Source organism: Oxyura jamaicensis, chromosome 13, assembly GCF_011077185.1.
Source record: "Oxyura jamaicensis isolate SHBP4307 breed ruddy duck chromosome 13, BPBGC_Ojam_1.0, whole genome shotgun sequence".
Taxonomy (NCBI): domain Eukaryota; kingdom Metazoa; phylum Chordata; class Aves; order Anseriformes; family Anatidae; genus Oxyura; species Oxyura jamaicensis.
In genome coordinates this window covers 12,104,165-12,125,676 of record NC_048905.1, presented here as the reverse complement: position 1 = coordinate 12,125,676, position 21,512 = coordinate 12,104,165, and the positions used below count along the sequence as shown (strand labels likewise).

Below are 21,512 nucleotides of genomic sequence, written 5' to 3'. Positions count from 1 at the left end.
ATCTCCTGTGATGCTTTGCAGTTTCAGCTGCAGAGCTCTCGTAACGCCCAGCTCCAGTGTAAGATGAAAGAAGTCCAAGCGCTTCACAGAAGCATCAGGGATGGTGACAGTACCACTGGACTTCGATAAGACCCGTCCAGAGAAGGCTCAGTGTCTGTGTTGCAACAGCAAGTGATATCCTTACACGTGTGCCAACCGAAGGTGACATGTCTTTGGCTTCAGGACAAGGATATCAGCGCCATCTAGTTAGCTAGGGAGTTTGGTGCAAAATCGTTTTAAGCAAAGGTGACACTTCTGGCATTAGTTGTGACAGCTGACCTTTCCTTAGATCATTGCACTCCTAATGGATCTCTTAACATAAACGGCACTGACACATGACAGAAGTCCTTAGGCATTCAGGCGCTCTGCACGAGTCCATTAGATGTTACAGTCTACTGTCAGCTCCAGTCAAATCCTGCAGCTGCTGCTGGGGAAACAGGGCATTTCTGCAGGTGATGGCAAGAATATGTCACCAAACAAGTAGTCTGCATGGTCGGTATGGCTGGCAACTCTGTCAAGTGTGCTCAGCCGAAGAAATCTGCCTTTCTGGATAGGAAGGGACAACTGTGCGAGAGCAGCTGAGGCAGAACCAGAGTTACCCTTTTCTTTGTGTCTCAGAGACCAAGTTAACTTTTCCGGTTATGCTGTGTTACACTTTTCAGACAGCCCCAGCACACACGCTAGCCTGAAAGATCATGGTATAGGGCTTGACTTCTTATAGCTCAGTAAGCGTGTGGCAGGAGTAAGGCTGAATGAATGCTAATGGATGCAGAGCATGCTTAGAGGTTTGGCTTGGGGCATGGCATTATGCTGGGCTGTGCAGAGGCCACCTGCAGTATTACTTGCCTGAAAAGAAGTTAAAACTTTTTCTATATTTCACCTCTCTTACCTCACTTCACTGGTGCAAATCTTGACTGTGAAATGACTCCTCCTTGCAAGGGGACTGGGTTTTTATTTCTTGGGTTTTATTTCTTGTGGAAGTAAATTCAGAAGCCTCTGCTCTTGCCTGAACAGGTTCTCCTGTAGTATTTCCCGCTGATCTTGAGCCCATCAGGATGCACACATCTAACAGTGGCTCATTAGTCATGGGGAGCTTTCAGGCTCACTTGAAAATGTTTCCAGGTTATGGGTGTATATAGCATCATATCAGTCAGCACAATCCACTCATTTTGGATTACATTGCAATAGTTCTAGGAGTGGGAAAGCGATGGGGTGTTTTACCTGGCACTTCAAGAAGCTTTCTGTTGACTGGCCAGCTTTACAGATACTTGCTATTAGCAGGGCTGGGGACTGTCATTGATGAAAATCTTTTGTTATCTAGCTGGGCATTGTTGTTTACATCAGTGAAATTTGAATGTTAAGAGATCTCCTGGACCATGTGTAACCGATACGGATAATCAATTAGCTGTTATGTACTTAATCTTTCTAGATTGAGTGGACATACTGTTGTGGGCTGTGCAAATTAAGGAGCGTTGTTTATTCTACTGCTTTTCTCAGACTGCAGGCAAAGCTCAGTGGGCATTTTAAGAATCCTATTTGTGAGTCTTAAATATTTATTTGTGGCAACAATAAAAGAATATTCTTTCAATACCTGTCAGCTTTCTGCTTAAAAGTGCCGATGAGAAATGGGTCTGGTAACTGAATCACAGAAATTGGAAAAGGCTAGAACAGTGATTGATTGAAATTCAAGCTATCATTCACAAATGCACTCTTTAAAGTTGCAGACTATGCACACAATGCATGTGTTTTCCCTTGGAAATACTGTGGAATACAGCATATGCAATTTCAGTCTTGTGCTTATGAATTATTATTATTTTTTTTAAATCAGATAACAATTAAAAAGTAGTCCTTCCTTACCAAGCTGCCAACCATGTATTTCCTCTCCCTTCTTCTATAGCTTTAACATTTATGCAGTCTCACAGTGAATTGTATCTGTCCATTGATCTAACTAAAAATGAGCCCTGTAAAAAAAAAAAAGAAAAAAAAAAAGTTTAGCTTTCAGTCAGAGCAGCAAACTGATCCAATTCAGTGTGCAGCTGGCCCTGCGGGGTAGGAGCAGTTACTGAGAGCCAGCAGGGAGAGAGGCAAGGCAGCCCCTTCTGGTGGGCAGGTTGTAGAGATTATAGGTGGCTAGAAACCTTCACCTGCAATTCAAGGATATATTTGGAGATTGTTGGAAAACTACGGGCCACCTCTCTTGAAGTTTAGGGACTTTTTTTGAAGTTTTCTTTAATGGAAATAAGACAACTTCTGTAGTGTAGTATATTGCTGTAGCTCCTCCCACTAAGTATGCATAAAAGGTCTCGTGCAAGCAGAACAAACCATCTTGTGTTCCAGAAAGGAATGTAAAATCTTCAGGAGAGATTGGTTTTTTGATTCTTCCAAACAGAAGTTGTTTGGCCCTATATTGCAAAGAATCGATGTAATAATACCTGGCATAGCCGCATGCATTCAGTGCAATCTGTATGAGCATGCTGCACCCCTACAGTTCCTAAGGTGATGCTTTACAGACTTCTTTGAAAGCAAAGTAGGTAGCTTGTGCAATGTTTCCACCTGTTCCAATAAATCTAGATCAGGTGCTAAGAAATAATGCAAATACCTGTCTACTTCTCAAGAGTCTAAAGGCATTAGTGCATTTCTCTGAATGAAATATGTTCCTTTCATATCATATTACAATACATCATGCTGTAAAACAACATGACAGCGTGTCAGGATGTGACAAACAACTGGTACAGTGCATTAAGAAATTTAAATGAAAATTAGTTTAGACCATTTTTCTTCCCATCAGCTGGAAGAACAAGGGCTTGATCCGACATATGTAGATCAGTTAAGTAACAGAGAGGAGCTGCCTGATTTTATCCCTCTCTAGTTCCTAGGAGGTACTCTATGTACGTGGGCATCTTTGGACATGTTTAATTGACTGTAATGATGGGATTCTTAAAGAATATAGTATGCAATTTGAGGTGGAAATGATCAGTTATTACTAACTACAACTGCTTTTTGTGATGGATTTCAATAGTTTCAAAGAAAATACTTACATATGCAGATAAATTATTCTGCAGGAAGTCTCTGACACACTGAAGGTACGTGTGTGTTCACAAGAGTTACTAACTTAAAAATTCTCTTGCTTGATCTTCTGCTGGACTGTTTGTGTTAAATTTTATTCTTAACTATTTTGGTAGTAAACATATGCAATTCCTTAAAAATGATTTCCCATTATTATGGTAAACAAGGAACAGAATCTGAGTGGTAGAATCGTATATTCTAGGAACTAGATCCAGCCAATCTTATTAGAGAATACTGGGACAACAGCTGTTAATATTATGCTACAATGAAAAATGGCCATTTCTTAAAATCTTGCTCCTTAGTTTCTTATTCAGAACTCAGTCCTGTTTCTATAGCTTTAGCTATAGTGTCCATGACTGCTTCATTTCATTAACAAAGTCTTATGAAAAGCTTCAGGAAAGGCTTTTAAAAAGTTGAAGTTTATGGTGAACCAAGTTTTCAAGACTTTGCTGACCCTTTGGAAGAGTTCCAGGCTTCATTTTCGTTTATAGGCTTTGTGCTGATATCTATTATATGATTCTCATCTAGATGCTTTATAATTCCATTTTTAATTGGCTTTGAATTAAGTATCCATTTTTTCATTCAAAATCACTCTCTTATCAAAAACTCCTTAGTCAGTCTAGATGGCACTTAATTTACCATTTCAGCAGCTTCTCACAAGAGCGATATTATGGAAAATGATTTCAAATGTTAATATTTTCTAAGCTTGAGGGGGAAGGAACTGGAAGAAAGTAATTCTTTGAGAAACAAATTATGAGGGTTGTTTCAGAAGTTAGTGTAAGAAGACAGACAAAAAGCATGACTGCACAAAACTTATTTCTTTAGGAAACCAGGCTGAAGACATCAGGTCTCAAAGCAGCTGGACATCTAGTAAATTTTTGGTTTGGTATGGAAGAATGTGGGAGCTGGAGAATATATTTTTACGTCAAACATTTCAAAAGGACCTAAAGCAAAACAATTTATTTTTATACACAGAACTGGAATATTTAACATTTAATGCTCTGTATTCAAAATGAAAAGCATATTTATTTATAATTTCTTGGTATCTGGGCATTAGAGAGGAATAAAACTTTAGGTAACATTTTCCATATTCCTCAACAAAGAAGATAGAAAAGATAGGTCATGGCCTGTTCCTTATCATTAATTTAAATTGAATGAAGGTCTGACGGTTGGTGTTGAATTTTCTTCCAGTTTAGTGGATGGCCTGGCCTGTTAAACTCCGGGGAAATCCTTGAATGAAAAAGCTCTCAAGGGAAGCTTTTGCCTGTCTTAAAATAGCAATTGGGAACATGATTAGAGTTGGTGAAGGAGGTACAGGACTTGGAATAGTATGTCCTTCCCCTGGGAATATGAAAAGTTGTGCTATAAATGATGTTGCTTGTTCTAGAAAATCTTGTAGCATTGAGATTACAGCATTTCAGTATGTTTTTCTGTAGGTAGGCTCCCTTTTTGTGGGTAAACGTTTCACTTGCACCTATAAACACAGGTGAAATAAAATAAATCTCGACCTGTTTGTTAAAGTACTGATTGCAAATGTTTGGTGTGTTGCTTTGCAGGTATAGAATTGTAAGGGCTGATGTTACTGTGCAGTCCTTTGGAAAAAATGTGTAGTTCTGTGCAGTCAGAATGGTCATTTCCTAGTGCTCTGAGAGCTACCTTTACTGTGTTAGCCATAAAAGAAATGTTCACTCTGGTAACGTGTTGTATCAAATAATTTCTGGATGTTATAAAAGGAGATTATTCTAGCCTCTGTTTTTTTTCTTCTTCTTTCCCCCTCAGCTGGTATATAGGAGGCAATGTGACAGAGCTGGAATCGGAAATTCTAGAGAAGGACCGGGGAGTCCAGGGCATCGTTGCTTCACTTTAGGCCCCCCTAGGAAATTCTTCCAGTCTCTGTAGGAGATATTTGTAAACTGGGAGAGCAGTAGCCAAGGAGTGCAGCCACCATCTGCTTGCCTCAGATGTCCTGTTTCTAGGCTTAGCAAAAGTTAGGCAGCCATAGTTCCCTGGGCTGCACATGAAATTCCTTCAAGTGATTTCACAACCCACCTCTCCTAGCCGGACAGTTGTGTTTCTGATGCACATTTACCTCTCACTGGGTTGTCTGCTAGGACTGCTGCTGAACCAAGGAAGCCATCTCTCCAAGGAAATATATTCCCATGATCTAGGGATAGGAAGGTTGCATCCTGTGTTCTCCTGAGACATTTTTGGAAGAAAACTAAGTAAAAACCACCCTTGCGCAAAGATTTGGATGATATTTAGAATAGATGGAGTGATTTGGTTGTGACTTTTTAAAGGTTCTCCCTTTTTCTCTCTGTCATTATGAGTACTTTCATGCAGAGTACTTCAGTCCCTGTTGAAGACAGTCTCTAAATGTCAAACCTGAAAAGATACAGTTCTTTAATTACCGGGACCATTTTATTCCATGGATGCTCCTTTAAAGCTTCCCTAGACCCTATAATTTCTGCTCAGATAGATTGAGATTTTTTTATGTTCACTTCTAAATGTCTTTGTTTCTTTTGTAATGGATTAAATGAAGTTTTAACAAGGCTTATGGTGAGATTCCTCATCATTAAAATAACAAATGGTTGAAAAGCTGCCTTCTGTCTTACAGAAATCTAACAGCATTAGTGGACCATAATCCAGCTGGTAACTGATTGCTGAACAACTGCAAAGCCTGTCATACTTTGAGATTCTATCAGTACATAAAATATGTTTTCATGAAGTTTATTGAGCAGCTTATTAGAGGAGGTTAAGGCAATGAAGCTTCACAAATTCCATTTAGCATTCAAATATATTTTATATGAGAGTTTCAGATAAAAACCTGAAGCTTTAGTTGCGTTTCTTTTATCTATTCTGGTTACATCGTGGTAATGTTTCCTGAAAGATTTGCAACTTTTCCTAGTTGTAGCTTGCTGGGCTTTTCTTGGTTGTAACCAGCCCTGAGAAGCTGCAGATGCGTGTGGCCTCCAAAGATGGATCATTTTGTTTTGCCTTTGTTATAAGGTTCTTGTTTGACCAGGAGGAGTTTTCTGGTCTCCTTCTGGAATTTTTTTGGAAATCACTAAAATGTCAGTATTGTCCCAGCTATTCTGTCCCATTTTACTGCTTCCTTAAAATTGTCCTCAGTAGTGACAGTGCTCCATGCTAGCTGACTCGCTCAGAGATGTGTTCTTCCCAGCTGCAGGCCTTGTTCTCCATCGTGTTGCAGCTTGTTAATGCCGTTCCTGTCATTCCAAGCTGACACACTGCTAGGGTTTCCTTGGGCCACGGGGCAACACTGGGTGAGGCAGGGCTGCACGTTCTCCGGTCCTCCCAGATACAGAAGACACAGCCGTAGGCAAAGCACACATGCATCCGCCAGCAATTTCTGCCGGCCCTAACAGTTTCTTGGGTTCATGGGCACCCAAGCATGAACTAAGGTTGTCTGGCGGCTGTACTTGTTCGAATCACAGATCAGCAAGGAAAAGTGCTCCAACCCGCTGCATCTATCGGAGGGACGAGGGTGGGACGAAATGCTGGGAAGCATGACCTTTGCTCTCTCTATTTTGGACAGCCAGAGTCCCTGCATCAGGCAGCTAGCTGGATGCAATCAGCTGCAGCTCCCGATCAGTCCCTCTGTCTGTCTGGATCCTTTGATTGGGAGAGCCGAAGTCTGGGGAGCCCCTTTTAATCCACCCTATTTTACACAAATCAAATCCCTTCTTCTCACCACCATTATGATCTCATCCAAATTTCCTTCCTGAGAGTGCTGTTCTTAGTTTAATCTAGTGATCAAGCCTTTTGTAGCATGTTAGCAACAGCATAAAGCATTTTTGACACTTCTTGTGCCTCCTGGACTCCGAGTGCTTGACAGCAAGTTTTATGGATTGTTGGCAATGAAAGTTCTGAGTGCTCGGTTCACAGCTGAAGAATGGCACCATGCAATTTCCTTCTGGAATTGCAATTTTCCGTTGTTTTCTCTAATACTGATGAGGAAGTTGGGTCCCGCTTATTTGCGCGCAAAAGGAAAACCAGTGAAGAGGATACTGTTTGAATGTTGCCAAGATACCAGGTTTAGCATTCAGCTTACTGGATCTAGTACAGCTTTGCTGATACCAAAATTTCCAAGAACACTAATCATTTTTTTTCGTATCATTTATATGTGAATCCAGGGTACACACACAGAAACACACTGTTACCCTGAGGCTTCTTTAAGGAAGTGTGTGTCCAGTTGTTTGTTTTTCTCCAGGATTGCAAACACCTTCTCAGGCAGAATGTCACTGGGACTAGTTAGGAATTTCTGAAATCTCTTTTGAGCTTAATTGTCCCCAGACTATAACTTTTGGAGTTAATGATCCCTCCTTGCTACAGCAAGGAGGTCTGGTGTCAGAACCCAGTCTAAAGAGTTCGGAAATTTAGTGGAAATAAATACTTTTTTCACTCTTCCTTAAACATGAAGAAATCTTCCGCTGCAGCTCTGTAAACTTCTGCTAGAAATGCCCTTGAATTTAAAAAAATATTATTTATTTCTTAGGTAAGCAGTGACCTGTACAGATGATTAAAAATATTTTCACTGAGTTTTCACTGAGCTCTGGCTAGCTGAACCAGAGACATAAATGTGGAGGAATTTTTACCATCTAGGATTTACATTTGAAGCAATTCCCTTAATTTGATATTAGAGACTATAAATGCCCTATTAAATTTTAATTGAAAGACTGCTTGAAAACCTGTATTACCCCATAAGTTTCTTTCGATACAGCAGTGGTAGATCACAAAACTACAGAAATGTGAGGTTCTGGTTTTCTTGAGAGGTGCTTTGAAAGAGCTCAGCGTAGGCGAGCTCCAAGGTCAGCGCAGCGCTGTTTTGGAATGCCTTTAAAAACATGACTGGCAAGAGATCTTCCAAAATGAAAAGTCTCTACACAGATAAAATATGACAGCCCTGTCTACTGTGATTACTTCAGTTCTTCAGGGTCGTCACTCATTACCAACCATTCCCTTTAACTTTACAAGTCGTGCTTTTTCTCCCCACTACCTGCTCACCCTCGGGCACTCTCAGGAGAAGAAAGGTCCCAGTCAACTCCATGGTCTTACCTCTCCTCCCTTTTATTTCTCCCTGTGCCTTCTCATCTTCCCCAGATAATAAATTTGAATTTTGCCTGTCCTCTCCCACTACATCTTGAGACACAAAGATGCTCAGCCAAAAGGGATAAGGTCTCAGAGAAAAAAAGGGATTTTCATCTGTGCCATTCAGCTCATGAGGGGACCTGTAAGCTGTACCAGGCTGGGAGAGAAAATCCCTTGTAAGTATTTATGTTGCCCAGGAATAAAGATTTGAAGTTCTCACTGCACAATTCTGTTTCTTTTCAGTTACATGTGAATTTAATGCTAGTGAAAGGTGTGAGATGTTCACACATGGTACAGAACTATGCTGTTCGGGCAGGGCAGGTTTACCTTGGGTGTACGTCTTCATGTGTCTTAACCATGGAAAGTCATCACCAGGCAAGGAGAAAAGGTTTGGTAATTTTTCAAAGAAAATGTCCTTTTCATTTTCAAATGTCCCAGAAGCTCTAGGCTCTTGCAGGGAGTGTGCTTATATATATATACATATATATATATATATACATATATATATTTTGTGGGGAAAGAAGGTGGGAGGAGATATCAAGAACTTCTGAATTTTCCTTTGCCCGTGGTATATCTGTTGTGTGACTGCCAGCCTTTGTCATTTTGTCACTTTACCCAGAGATTTGTCAGTAAGGGGACAGAAATGCAGACATCTGAGTCTGCAAGCTGCCCACCTTTATGTAGGTGGTGTCTGAAGGAGCTCTATGCCCTATCACATCTCCCGTGCTTTGTAGCTTTCTCCTCTGCCCTGGCATGTCCCCGTGATGGTCTTTAAATGTCAGAGGAATAGATTAGCTATATCTCATTAAAGAAATTTGGTTTCTAGGTGCCATCCAACTTCTGCTGTGCTGTGTGTCTTTGGGCAGTGGGTGACTTCTGAACAGCAGGAGGTGTCTGTGTGCATTCAGAGAAGAAAAGGGAAAGATTTTTATGTCCTTCCTGAAATAATTCTAAGCTGCTGGTGACCTGTGTACTAAACAGTAGGGTACAGTACTTTAAAAATCAGGAATACACAAGAGTATCCATTTACTGCCTCATTACGAGAGGGGATAATGGAGAGAGGTCAAGGGATGAGGGGAAGGAAACTAAGAAGTGAAGGATTAATGTTCAGCATTAATCAGTGTGGCAAACAATGGAGATACCAGTGTGGCCTCAAACGCATCCAATCCTGAGAAAACACGGATAAGTTCTTGGCAGAAATGCTGGCTGACCTGCTTTGGGAGTAGGGGAGGGAGAAGGAAAGGGGACAGTCATCTCCTCCGTGCTACTGCCAATCTCTTGGAAGCAACCAGAGAGCTGCCTGAGATGTGACAGCTGCCCTGTCTGCAGTAGCTGGCCTAAGGCTAGGCTTGTGGCAAGAGGAGGGAGGAAAGACTGCTGCCCTATTAAATGGAAGTGTGTTTGGAGATTAAATTTAGAAACTGATCATGGTGCTGTAGAAATTACACCAGCAGGAGGAAGGACCTGTTACAGCACAGGATCTTTGTCCTCCCTCTCTTCCCTCAGTGTGCACAACAATATCTATCCATGGATCGTGGATCCTTCTTCTGGTGAGTGGGAAGGCAGCTACAGGCTTGGGAGAAGAAATGAATCTGTCAAGCTCAGTAGTGTCAGGTCAATTTTGAGATATTCTGGTAAGTTCCAGAAAAAAGTGAAAATGGGCTTGTAGTACATTTATCTCTGTTGGAGGAGTCCCATCCACTTGGGCAGTGCTGCACTGAAGAAAGGCGAATCTGGTAAAAATTGGAAAGAGACCATGAGCTGAGAGGTGCACACTGGTCCTGCCCTCCACATCATGGCTTCTTCATTTTTCTCTATGTAGCTTCCTGCTCTCCAATCAGTTCACAGAGACTGCAATGAGGAAGGGACATGAATGTCATCCCAGCTACGTGTCTGTCTAACTTGGTTTGCCAGAATCATTTGTTTCTTCCAGGGAAAGACGTTGGGAAAGGAGGGTGTTTCAGGTGCCTGTCACTCAGGGCAGTGGTACCAAGCCATGCATCTCACTACTATTGATCATGCAAAGTATTTTAATTAGTCAAATACCCCCCAGATCCTTCCCACGGACTGGCAGGAATAATAAGAGAACCGATAAAGGCATCACTCTTCCTTTGGCACTTGCTGTTGCACTGAATTCACGTCACTAGGAACCAATGAAGGATTATTGTAGTAATGAGGATAATTCATAAAGAGGCTTTGTGCGGTTGAGAATAATTAGTGCTTGAAGTACAACGGGGCTGTCACCAGATGGGTGGAACACACACACACATGAACTTCTGAGTGTGTGTGTCTGGGGCTTAAGCACAGAGCAATTCTTAATAGCATTAGTGACTCAGGAGCGTCATTTCAAGGCTGCTTCTAGATTCTGCTGCTGCAAGTGAGCATGCTCTTTATTTATAGGCTTCCAAATTAAGCATTCATTTATTCTGTGTTTGGAATAAATGGAATCAACAACATGCCTTTTGGTGAAAGAGCCACAGATGCAAACAGAAGCATTCACAGCTTTCAAGTCTTGTGTTTGTTTACGTCAGTGAATGCGGACTGTTAGAACAACTTCCACTGCTGATTATTTTCAATTAAAGCTTCGGGGATTTTAAGAGGAAACTGTCACAATACTGTGATCAGGGATATTATAGCCTCTGGATGCAAATTAGCTACCAAACTTTAAAACAACAGATTTACAGGATCTGTTTCAAATTAATTGCCAACTGGCCGTAAGCACCTCCAGCTCTCGAAGTCTGCCTCCACGGCTGATGGAAATGGTACTGTGAGTTTGCCCAAGCTGTTGGGATGTAGGTGGTAATTTGCCTGGGAGGACAAAGGGATGTGAATGAGTTTCTGAAGTGTCCTTCAAGAACCTTTTTCACCAGAGTCTTCTCAGTGGAAACTCTAGCTTCTGGTCCAGCTCCTTCTCCAGCAGTGACCCCTGAGCATCACACAGCTCCCAAACACTGCAGGCAGGCATGAGGAAAGCAGGGAGCCAGGTTCAGATGTGTTCGTTCCAGGCAGGACCTAAGGTGTTTTAGTAATAAAAAGCCTGGTAGTGAGGGATTGAAATAGAAAATACTGATGGTGTTTAATATCAATGTGCTATAACACAGTAAGATGCAAAGAAAAATATACAGCTTGCCTTTCTGTACTGGGCAATGCTTACTTGCTGCTTCTGCAATCATCTAACCATTCTGTAAGAATATAAGTAAGAGAAAATATGAACTTCAACGTTCCTTTAAAATATAAGCATCATGTATTAGATTTGTATCTAATGTATAGCCAGCAGAAATAAATTATTTTTCATTCTTTACTATTAGATCTCATGCCACAGAAACTTCAGCTGTTTAACAGTTTGTGCTTTCATTTTTAAGGCCATAAAACAGAGTCATTTATTCCTACTTAAAAAGTCCTAGTAAATTTTGTTGGTTAGTGTTTTTCTTCCTAATACACATTATTTATTACTGTTTCTTAGGGGAATCAAAGTCATTTGCCTACTTAATGTTATCTTTAGTAAATCAAAATAAAAGGAACTTGAGCAAGATCTCCTGTGGCTCCAGTAGATTTATGCTTTCTTGTGTCACAGTTGCAGAATACAGACACTGAGTTGTTAGTGAATATTTTGTTTTTCTTGTGCTCTGAGAGGAAAGTGTAGGACATGCATAATGTTTACTGACTCAGTCTGCTGCTTAAATTCAACATGGTTTTAAAGGCCATCAGGAGCAGCCATTGGTAAATATATACTGCTCGTACATCATCTCAGGTAGAAATATGCAGAGTATGGAGAAAGGATGAGTTGGTTATACGTTGGTGCCAGAGCTTAGACCAGAATAATATGAGGCTGGTACAGTAGCTGCTGCTAATCTGAAAGAATTGAGTGCCATTAGTGCAGTGACCATGTTATAAAATGCAAATGAATGCAAATCAGTAACGTATTGCCGACAAAAGAAATAAACTGTATATAAACATATGAATATTTAGGTATTTTCCTGAAAGAAGGGAGGTTTTATGGAGAAGGCTGCACATCAGATAGAGCCCGTCACTTTGCAAGTTCTGGCTGGCTGCTTTGTCAGGCTGGAATCACACCGCACGGAAAATCTCTGCACCAGCATTCATTCCTTAAAAGGGAGCCTGCAGGGAAAAGAAAACATTGAATTGTGAGCACCTATTGTAGTGATAAATCATAAACCTTAGCATGAATGACTTTACGGGAAGCTTTGCCTTAGCATTGGGCTGTTTAGCTCTGTGATGGAATGCAACAGCTACAAATGGTCATACTCTGTGTGTGTTGCTTTGTGCTTAGTGTATTTGTAGGCACAAAATAGGAGCTGCAAGAGATCAGTAAACAGCTAGAAGATGTTTGGCACCTTCTAGGTAGTGCTAACTACTACGAGAGCTCAGTTTTCTGTTGTGTTTTACATGCCAGTAAGGAACCTAGGGACAAAAGAACAGTGCATGAGTTTAGCACTAACACATTTAGGTGGATGTAAAGGCAAAACAGAAAAGTGCTGCCTTTTCGCACTGCTCACCACAAAGTTTCTTTTCAGCTCTGCTGTAGCTCTTAGTTTCCCTTCATCATAAACCAGAGTAGATTAATTTCTCCAGCTGTGTGGATTGTAGAGCAATACCAGTAGTTTTATGTTCAGGTTTAATACAGTAATCAGCCTTTTAGAGGATGATCAGCAGTAAACAGCATGCAGTATTTGAAGACAGATGCCCTACCATGACCTACAGTAGGATAGTTGTGGCAGGGTAGCCAAAATGTTGTTAAAATGCTCAATATTTAATTAAAAAGTTATGAAAGGCATTATGCTATCTAGTGATTAACATTGTCCCCACTGAGACAAACTATTTTACAAGACATAAGCCCTTTCTTCAGGCCTCTTGTATTTTAAAAGAGATGAGAGAAGCAAACATTTTGCAAAGACTGTGTGAATGTAAATTAAGCTAGGAGCAACATCTTACGCTCCCAGCTTGACCCTCTGGTTCATTTTGTATGCGAGACAGCTGTGGAGAGCTGCAACTCTGTATTGCAGCAGCATAAGGTAGGAGTAGAAAGCATCACTTCACATTTGTTCAAAATCAGTGGTCAATTTTGATTCAGCTGTCATTGTCATTCCTTTGTGTTTGTTTTCTGTAAATGTTTCTGTGCTCAAGCTTTACTAATGAAGTGACATCCAGAAAGTAAATATTTATCTAAAACCGTCACCAAAATCAGATTGTGAAATCCATGCCAATTGCTGGCATTGTCAGTCTGCACTGCTGTGACCATTACAATCCCAAATCCATGCTGGAAGTCCCAGGCTGTCATGCGACATTTATACAAATTACAGCACAAAGGAGGAATTATGAAAAATTGATTGCAATATACATTATTCAATTAACCTGCCAACTAAGATTATTTACTGCTGACAAGCACAGGCAGATGCATCAGAGTGACGTACTGGATGGCACTGAGTGGAGTAGTCCAAGGAAAGTCGGTTTTTGGAGAATGCAGATAACTACACAGCCTTCTTCAATGACTGGTGAAATCAAAATGCAAAATCTTAAAGAAAACACAAGTTTTCTTCCTGAAATAGTTTTTGTTTGTTTGTTTGTTTGTTTTTCCCTTCGTTCCACAAGACATTATTTACCAGATGTAAAATGCAGACCATGTAACTTCTCATCAACATTTGCAGCAAGCTTGTGGCTTCCAAATAAAAGCATATTTGAGAAAGGCATCCACTTCTTAGCCATATCCAAATAAACTCCTCTTCTCTTTTTAGTAGAGGATCAGGGGGCTTTTGGATCTTGCTCCAAAGGTTTAAGAGCTGTGCTCTTTTCTACTTTTGTGAAGTTCATGCTGTATGTTATCTACCTGGGGAAGATGCGGATCAATGGGATCCATACTGCAGCTGTGAGACGTACTTAGCTTAGAATAATATTTTCAGGAAAACTTAATAAAATGATGTATTTTCCTTTTGGAAGGGGAAGCTTTGAAAGAAGATGTACAATGCTGTTCTCTGAGTGCAATCACTGTATGAGAAACACATGGTGGAAAGGCATAAGGAGGAAAAAACTTGGCAGAAGCAATAACCCATGATTTAGAAACGATTCTCTTTTATTGCATTCTGCAAATATTGTGCATACCAGGAAATAAAGCACTGCATAGTGAAAGCATAGGCGAAGAGTAACATCACGCCGCAGAGGAGGCTGTGCCCTCACCCATCTGTGGGTGCGTTGCCCCGGCCATGCACACAGCTGGATTAGTGCCTGCGTGCACAGTCGGTGTGCTGCTGCAGTGCTGCGTGCGTGCCAGAGCCCACAGATGTCTTCCACCTCTCACTGTGTGAAAAGCACCCCTGAAAACTCTGATCTTTTCACAGGCAAAGTTGTGCTTTGCTCATGAGCCTTCCTTGTTTTTTCTTCACAGGCAAAAAATAATAATAATAAAAAAATCCTGTTTATAGCTGCTTAAAATTAAGCAAGAGGCAATGCAAAATATTTACAAGGAGTAGACTAAGGAAAGTGACATAAACAATGGGTGTGGGATAACTAGTAAAAATTTGGTACATTTAGGCTAGGCTGCTGGCTTCTGTGGTTGCAGATAATCTGTACTGCAAGAGCAATTCACGACTCCAAGTGAGCAATAGCTGCCCCAGGTGCTATGCAGCATGTATAACAAGGTGCCTCCTCTTGTAAGAAAATTGGAGAACTTTTACTCTAGCAGATGTGGATGTAGTTACCTCTCTCTGCCTCAGGTCTGACCTGCTCAGGCATAAGCCAGCTGTAATCTTGAATATGGCAAGACTGGTGTGCAGGACTGCAAACAGCTTTCTTCCTGCATTTGGGAGTGTAACCACCTTAGCCCAGCCCCGTTGTCATGCCATCTTCATCCCAGAGCTGGCTCACTTCTGGCCAGAGAGAAAAACCAGGCGGGGGGGCTCAGGTCCTCCTGTACCTGCCTCTCAGTGGTGTCTGTGAGAAGACTTCAAACACAGCTTAATTTTCAGGGATAAGGGACAGAAATGTTCCTGTTAAAAGTGTTTCTTAATTAACTACATCTGAGTAAATAATTCACAATGAATAATTAACTGATGAGTTTAGCCTGCCTCTTTTTCTTACTCTCTCTCCTTTTTTTTTTTTTTTTTCCCTTCTATTTTTCAGTGCACCAAATGTCCTTGAGCAGGTCGCAGAGTTTCTTAGCTTATTTTGCTACAGGAGTGCGTCTGATATTTTATCTGCTGTTTTTTTATTGGGTTGTTTAAAACTGGTCTATTCCCTCCTTGGTTTAGTGAAACTTTTAGAGGCAGGAATTGAAGAATAGAAATAGTGCTCTCTGCAGGGCAATTTAAAGACCTATGTTAGGGGAGAAGCATTAAGGAGTTTATAAGATTTAAACACTTATTTTATGTGTAAAGCTCTCTTCAAGGTGTTAATTTTATGCCCACATATAACAGAGAATGGTGTTTCCTTTGGTGAAGTCCTTTGGTTTGGACCTGTCTTACAGGAAACCAAGTGCGATGTCGTACCAGGGAGGTGGGCATTTAGCACCAGGTGAAGTGGCTGTATTCCAAACCTGGAATTAATTCCTTTTGATCTTCGCAGGCCTTTTTCTGTCTGAAATCTCCTGGCAGAATCAAGCCCATTGCTAAACCAAGTGCCTCGCCCTGTGCGGAGGCGATGCCATTAGTCAATCCAAAACTGCCCTGCAGGACGGTGTTATCGCAGGAACGGCGTGCTGTGAGGACAGCTAGCTGAGTCTCGGCAGGTTATTCCATCGAGAGGCTGGGGCTTGTCTTTTACTTGGGAAATCATTGCTTTTTGGGATTAGATACTCACCGCTGGCTCAACCCATCTGTCTTCGTGTTTGTTGCTTTTGCAGCAGTGTTATCCAAATGTAGCAGCACCTCTTGCTTGCTCGCAGTCAGACAGATGCAGCGCATATACCTCCTGCCTAAATTAGCGTAGCGTTTTGCATAAATCACTTTTGGGCACATCAGTGTGAACGGGCCCTGGAGCCTAACCCAGCTGACTGGCACTTCCATGCAGCTGAGCTGACACGGTGCTTTCACCTGTTGCTGTGGGGGGTAGAGAAGAAAAAGAGGCCAATATGCTGCAGGTCTCTGGGCTGATGTAAATTGGGGTGGAAAAGGTAGGAGATGGAAGTGTCTGTGTTCAGGACATGGGCAAGCTGCTGGAGGTGTCAGCAGATCTTTCACTCCATCCCTTCAGGCACGTAATCGAGGCTTCTGACTTCCCGATGAGAAACATTCCCGTGACTTGTAGCGGGGCTCCAGGCACTGCTCCGACGGTCACAGGCTGCTGGCTTCAGCCCTCTGGGCTCTGAGAGTCTCCGACCAAGAACAATATGGAGTAAAATACCCCAAACCTTCAGTGCTCCTTGTTGAATTAGCATAATGCAAGAATAAAATAAAGTAGGGCATTTACAGCTGCTTTGCACACTGTAACTGGGGCAGGGTACTTTAGCATCCTGCTGGAGATATTAGCCTCATAGTGTCCTGTAGCTGCTAAGAGAAAGGGCTCAGCGATAACCGTTAATGAACATTGTTTCTCACTCAGGAAAACCAACAGAGAACAGCATATGGACTCTGTGACAGGAGCAACTGTAGGGTGCTGGACTCCACTGACTTGATAGTTTTCCCTACGTCCTACTTAGCCATAAAAGTCTAATAAAGAAGAAAGAGGCCATTATATTAATGGCATTATGGGGATTGCAGCATCATCTCTAGGACCCATGGGGACTTCTCTGATGTCCAGAATAAATGCCTTTCTATTCTAATGACCATAAATGACCTCTCTCCAAACCTGGTATTGATGAAATAGCTTTAATGTTTCAACATCAATACTCCAAGCTTTGCTGAACAGTGACATTAATCTGATATTGCATAGCACACGGGGAAGAACAGCCAAAAAAATATGCTGGAGCTTATAAAGTTATGCAGCTTTCTAGCCTGACAGCAGCTTTCATGCTATTTTCCCACCAAGTGGAAACAAGTCGTAGGATACAAACGACAGAGACATTTTCTCTTAAAACCTGATGGAAGGAAATCACAGGTGGTTTGAAACTACTCATAATTTCAAAGGGTGCAGTGTAAACACAGGAAGCTTTTTGAAAAGTTGCTGTACCACGCTTTTCTGTTTGCTTCTGTCAGGTTACAATCTATTTTCTTTTTCCTAGCAAACATTTTTGATTACTTAGCATATCTTAATTAATATACAAACACAGACATGGATTCTCACAGCATAAAAACAGAGGCATTGGCTGATTTATGATTTTAATCAGGTCAGCCTTAGCTGATATGCAGTAAGAAATAATTAGCTGGTTGTTTGTACATAGAATTGCATTGTACCCAACCCATAGGAGACAGTTTTTCCTGACACTTCAATCCCCTGCTGACTTTGTTTTCTTAGCTTTCCTTCTGGTTTCAAAACAGAAGTGTTTTCCACCTCTGAGATTGTTGCTTTCTATTCTTAACCAAGGGTAGGTAAGCCATTTACAGGCCTTAGGCTAAAATATTAAAATAAGAATTTGATTAGTAGTTGCAGTGGTCAAAAGACATTGTCCAGGGAAATTTCTGGGTGTTTAGTAGCAACTCTTGCTCTCTGCCTTGCCGTTTCTTCCATTTCCATTGAATTTAAAGCACATCTCCAAATTTCTGAAGTAGCCCAAGTGTCATGTAGACTGCACAGCTGGGATGTGTTGGTATTGACTGGCCTGAACTGGACCCTAGCTTCTCTGAAACTGAGGCACAGACCCAAGGTTCCCCTTAAGTAGAAGTATTGAAACCACAGAGGGTCCTGTTTCTTCTACCCAAATCCCAGCTGTGCTGGTGGCTCTCAGCTGCAGAACTCAGCCTGTAAACAGTTATGTTGCTGTATCTGTCCCATGAAAAGAGAGGTTTAGTCTGCAAGGTTATCAGTTTAGTCACATTTATCAGTAGCTGATACGCGCATGGCTCTTGCTCATCACCTCTGTGTTAACGTTGCTTCAGTTAGCAGAGTGCCCAAACAGCCTTGATCTTTAGAACTGTATAGGGTTTTACTAACACTTTGTGAAAACCCATAAACCTCACCTTGCCCAGGAGATCAGACTAACAACGTGGTTTCTAATGTTGCTTCCCTGCAAACTAATTGATGTGTTTGGCACCAGCTAACAGACATCCAAACGTTTGTACAGATCTGAGTTACCGAGGGTCTGTCTAGACTAGATAATTACTTCCCCTTTTGGCTTGATTTCGCTGGTTGCCAAGTTGGGCAATGTTTTAACCTTGAATTCTGCAGGCACAGTTGCTTCCAAAGCCCTTGTAATGAGGAGCCATCTAGCAAGCTGACATGACAAGACTCTGCTAATCTGAGTCTTCTGCCTGTGAATCTGGTCACATCGCGGTCAACACTGATGCATTTGCATTAATCCTGCTCCTGTCCATACATCTTAATTCACCCCGAGAGCACTGCTAAATTCTTTTGTTAATCGTTTTCTCCCTGTCTCCCCCCGTGAAGCGAAGTTCATTCTGTGCCCAGCGCTGATGCAGCCAGGTTAATAACTATCGATGTCGCCACGTTAATAACGGCCTTGCTGCCCGTGAATCGGAGCCTCCCCCTGACGAGGTGGTGGACATGACCCACTTAATCATTACATCTCTCCGTCCACGGATCTCAGTTCACCCTGTGAAATTTTAATCATCCTGACTAGCTAATCACGATAATTTCTCACTGTCCGAGGTTGTGAATTCACCCTACGAGCAGCTCCTATGTCCTTGTTAGTCATCGTAACCTTGCGCTGCTCACGGACTGCAAAGCACGGTGATGTCTGTGCCACGATGTCCGTACCGATTGCTTCCACACCTCGCTGCCCGGGGACTGGATGTGCATTGCGAGGGATGCCCAGGGCGCTTCATTCTCTTTCTGCCCCGATTCCTGTGGTCATTGCAAATCCTTTCCTCACAGCCTACATGTAGCCAGCTGTGTGCAGCCCCTCCAAAGTGACGTGTTGAATAACAGCATGTCTGCAGGCAGAGCAGCCCAGCGCTGTTGGTTGCGTGGTGCTTTCTTGAAAGGTGATCTCAGAGAACAGAGATGAGCGTTAACTCAAGGAGACATTTTGGTTCTTTCTGCTGAGTTGCACCATTGTGCTGGGTCGGTCTGACAGGACTGCAACACTAAATAGGTGTTGATGTGGTACTCCATGCTGTTCCCTTATGTTGGCTCCAGCATGGGGCCCAGTGCTTTTAATGAGCACTTACGGCTGTTACTGCCTCTGCCTGCACCGTCCTGAAGCGTTGCTGGAATCGAATGGACAATGAGAGGGAAGATCAATCACCGTTTTAGGGCATTGTGAAGTCCCACCACGTTTTCTACCCCAAGCCTGGAGAATGCGGCCTAGGTGGAAGTTTGGAAAGGACATAAGGAAGTTTGTTGGAATCACAAAAATTGCAGATGTTTAGCAAGCTCAAATCCATGTCTTTAAGATAGGCACGTGAATTACAGTGGAGGCCGTGGAACTGCTCTAAAAGTTTAAAAAAGAAACTTGGCTCATTTTAGGCAGGTTTCTCCCTCGTGCTCTGTGCTGCCTCTCCCAGGCTTGCTTGATGTGCTGGTTTTGTCTCTCCAACAACCAGCCTAGCTTCAGCTGCAAGTAGAACTGACAATCAGCTTCAAAAGAAGCTGCTGAGAGGCTTTGCGAGCCAAAAAGGTAGAAATAATAGCATGACACAAAGTCTAAAAGGAGCCACCTCTGTTTTCAGAGGGCTGCAGAGCCAGTGCCAGCGGTCAGCCTGGGGAGGCAGCAGCAAAGGTCACCTTCCCCGCTGCATCCCGAGCAAGGGCAGCTTTCCAGAGCCTTCTCTTTGGGCAGCTTCGTGCAAGATATTAGATAACATAGAAAACTTGTTGAGATTTTACTTTATTTTTTTGTTGTTTTTATTTTCCTCCCTCTCATCTTTAGATTGGTTTGGGAGTTTAGATTAATAAACAGAGAAGCAGTTAGTTTGATTAAAAGTGGCATATGTTCTGCTGTGGTGGAGGCAGGCTCAGGGGTGTGTTTCATGCCCACATTAGAGAATAAGAAACCACTTTTACTCTTGGGCACAATGGTGAATAACACTTTTTTTTTTTTTTTTTTTTTTTTTTCCCAGCAGAATGATGGAAGTACTTTCATGCAGATGATTTTGTGCTTCCAAAGGAAGGGAAGTCTGGTGTCTTGGAAAATAGAAAACTAAAAAAAAAAAAAAATAAGGGGGGGAGGAATTGGGGGAGAGGGAATGTTATACTTCAGTGAAGCTAATTAGCATTTAAAGAAAAGCACACTATGAAAAGGTGAACCTAATGCTGCAGAAATGCTGTATTAAAGGGACAGCAGTTAACAAAGACTCGGCTTGAAAAGATTTATGGAGGTATTTCCTATCAGTGTAATCAGAGAAGTATGGAAACCAGTATTGCTTCTTTAGTACAGTGCAAGGAACAAAGCAAGCAGGTATATTTTTTTATTTGTTTGTGCTGGACTGTCTGCAGCCTGGCTGAGGCAGTTACAGCAGGTGCAGAGGAGCCGGAGCTTCTGCATCCGCTCTGACTTCTGGCAGCCCCCTCCAGGGTAATCAGCAATGACAGCCTCCTGCGCCTCCGCTTCCTCAGCCTCAAAGGGAGACAAGTAAACACCACACGTTTTCATTATTGTTTGTAAACGTCTCATTTGCAAATGCAAAATGTTTTTTAAGACTTAACTTCTGGGAGGCACAGCTCCCAGCCTCCTCCTCCTCTGCTGAGCCCCAGGTCTGAATCATTCCCTTCACCCCGACCCATGTCCACTGTGGCCAGCTCTGCAGCAGATATACTGCACGTAGTCAAGGAAGTAACATTTTTTAAAGGAGTTCAGGAACCCAAATCCCATTTCTAAAGATAACTTCAGCCATGTCTGCACCGTAATAAAGCCCAAGACTGGGAGCATGCCTGCTGTTTGTATTCACCTTAAATCTTACAGTACAAGCTTTTAAAAGTTTTTTTAACCATGCCAAGAAGCTTTCACCAAGCCAAGATCAGAGCACAGTGACTGTATTTACCACATGTAATTCATTCTAAGGAGAGTGACAAAAATACTTATCCTGAGAAACATGAAAGCTGGATAAAAGACAAGGCATCACGGACATGAAATATGAACAACAGAGCTTCTCTCTGAAGTGTAGCTGTATGAGAAGTAGAAATATTTAGGTTTTGAATTTGGGCATGTTACTCTGGATAACCCCCCTGGTTTCAGATGGAGATCTACTGCAAACAGACTGGTATCAGCATTGAGAGAGAGAGAAAGTGATCTT

General features: G+C 42.0%; 1 long non-coding RNA gene across 2 annotated transcripts in view; it reads left to right on the top strand.

The window, feature by feature from the left end:
- The window catches only part of LOC118173963, a 124,871-nt gene extending 104,848 nt beyond the window's left edge, over positions 1-20,023 (top strand). The window contains exon 3 of one of the 2 annotated variants that reach the window (XR_004754482.1): positions 19,950-20,023. This is a non-coding gene — a long non-coding RNA (uncharacterized LOC118173963). Of the gene's footprint in view, positions 1-18,486; positions 18,907-19,949 lie in introns of those variants that run through there. The other variant, XR_004754481.1, reaches the window with a different exon arrangement.
- The last annotated feature ends 1,489 nt before the right edge of the window (positions 20,024-21,512 follow it).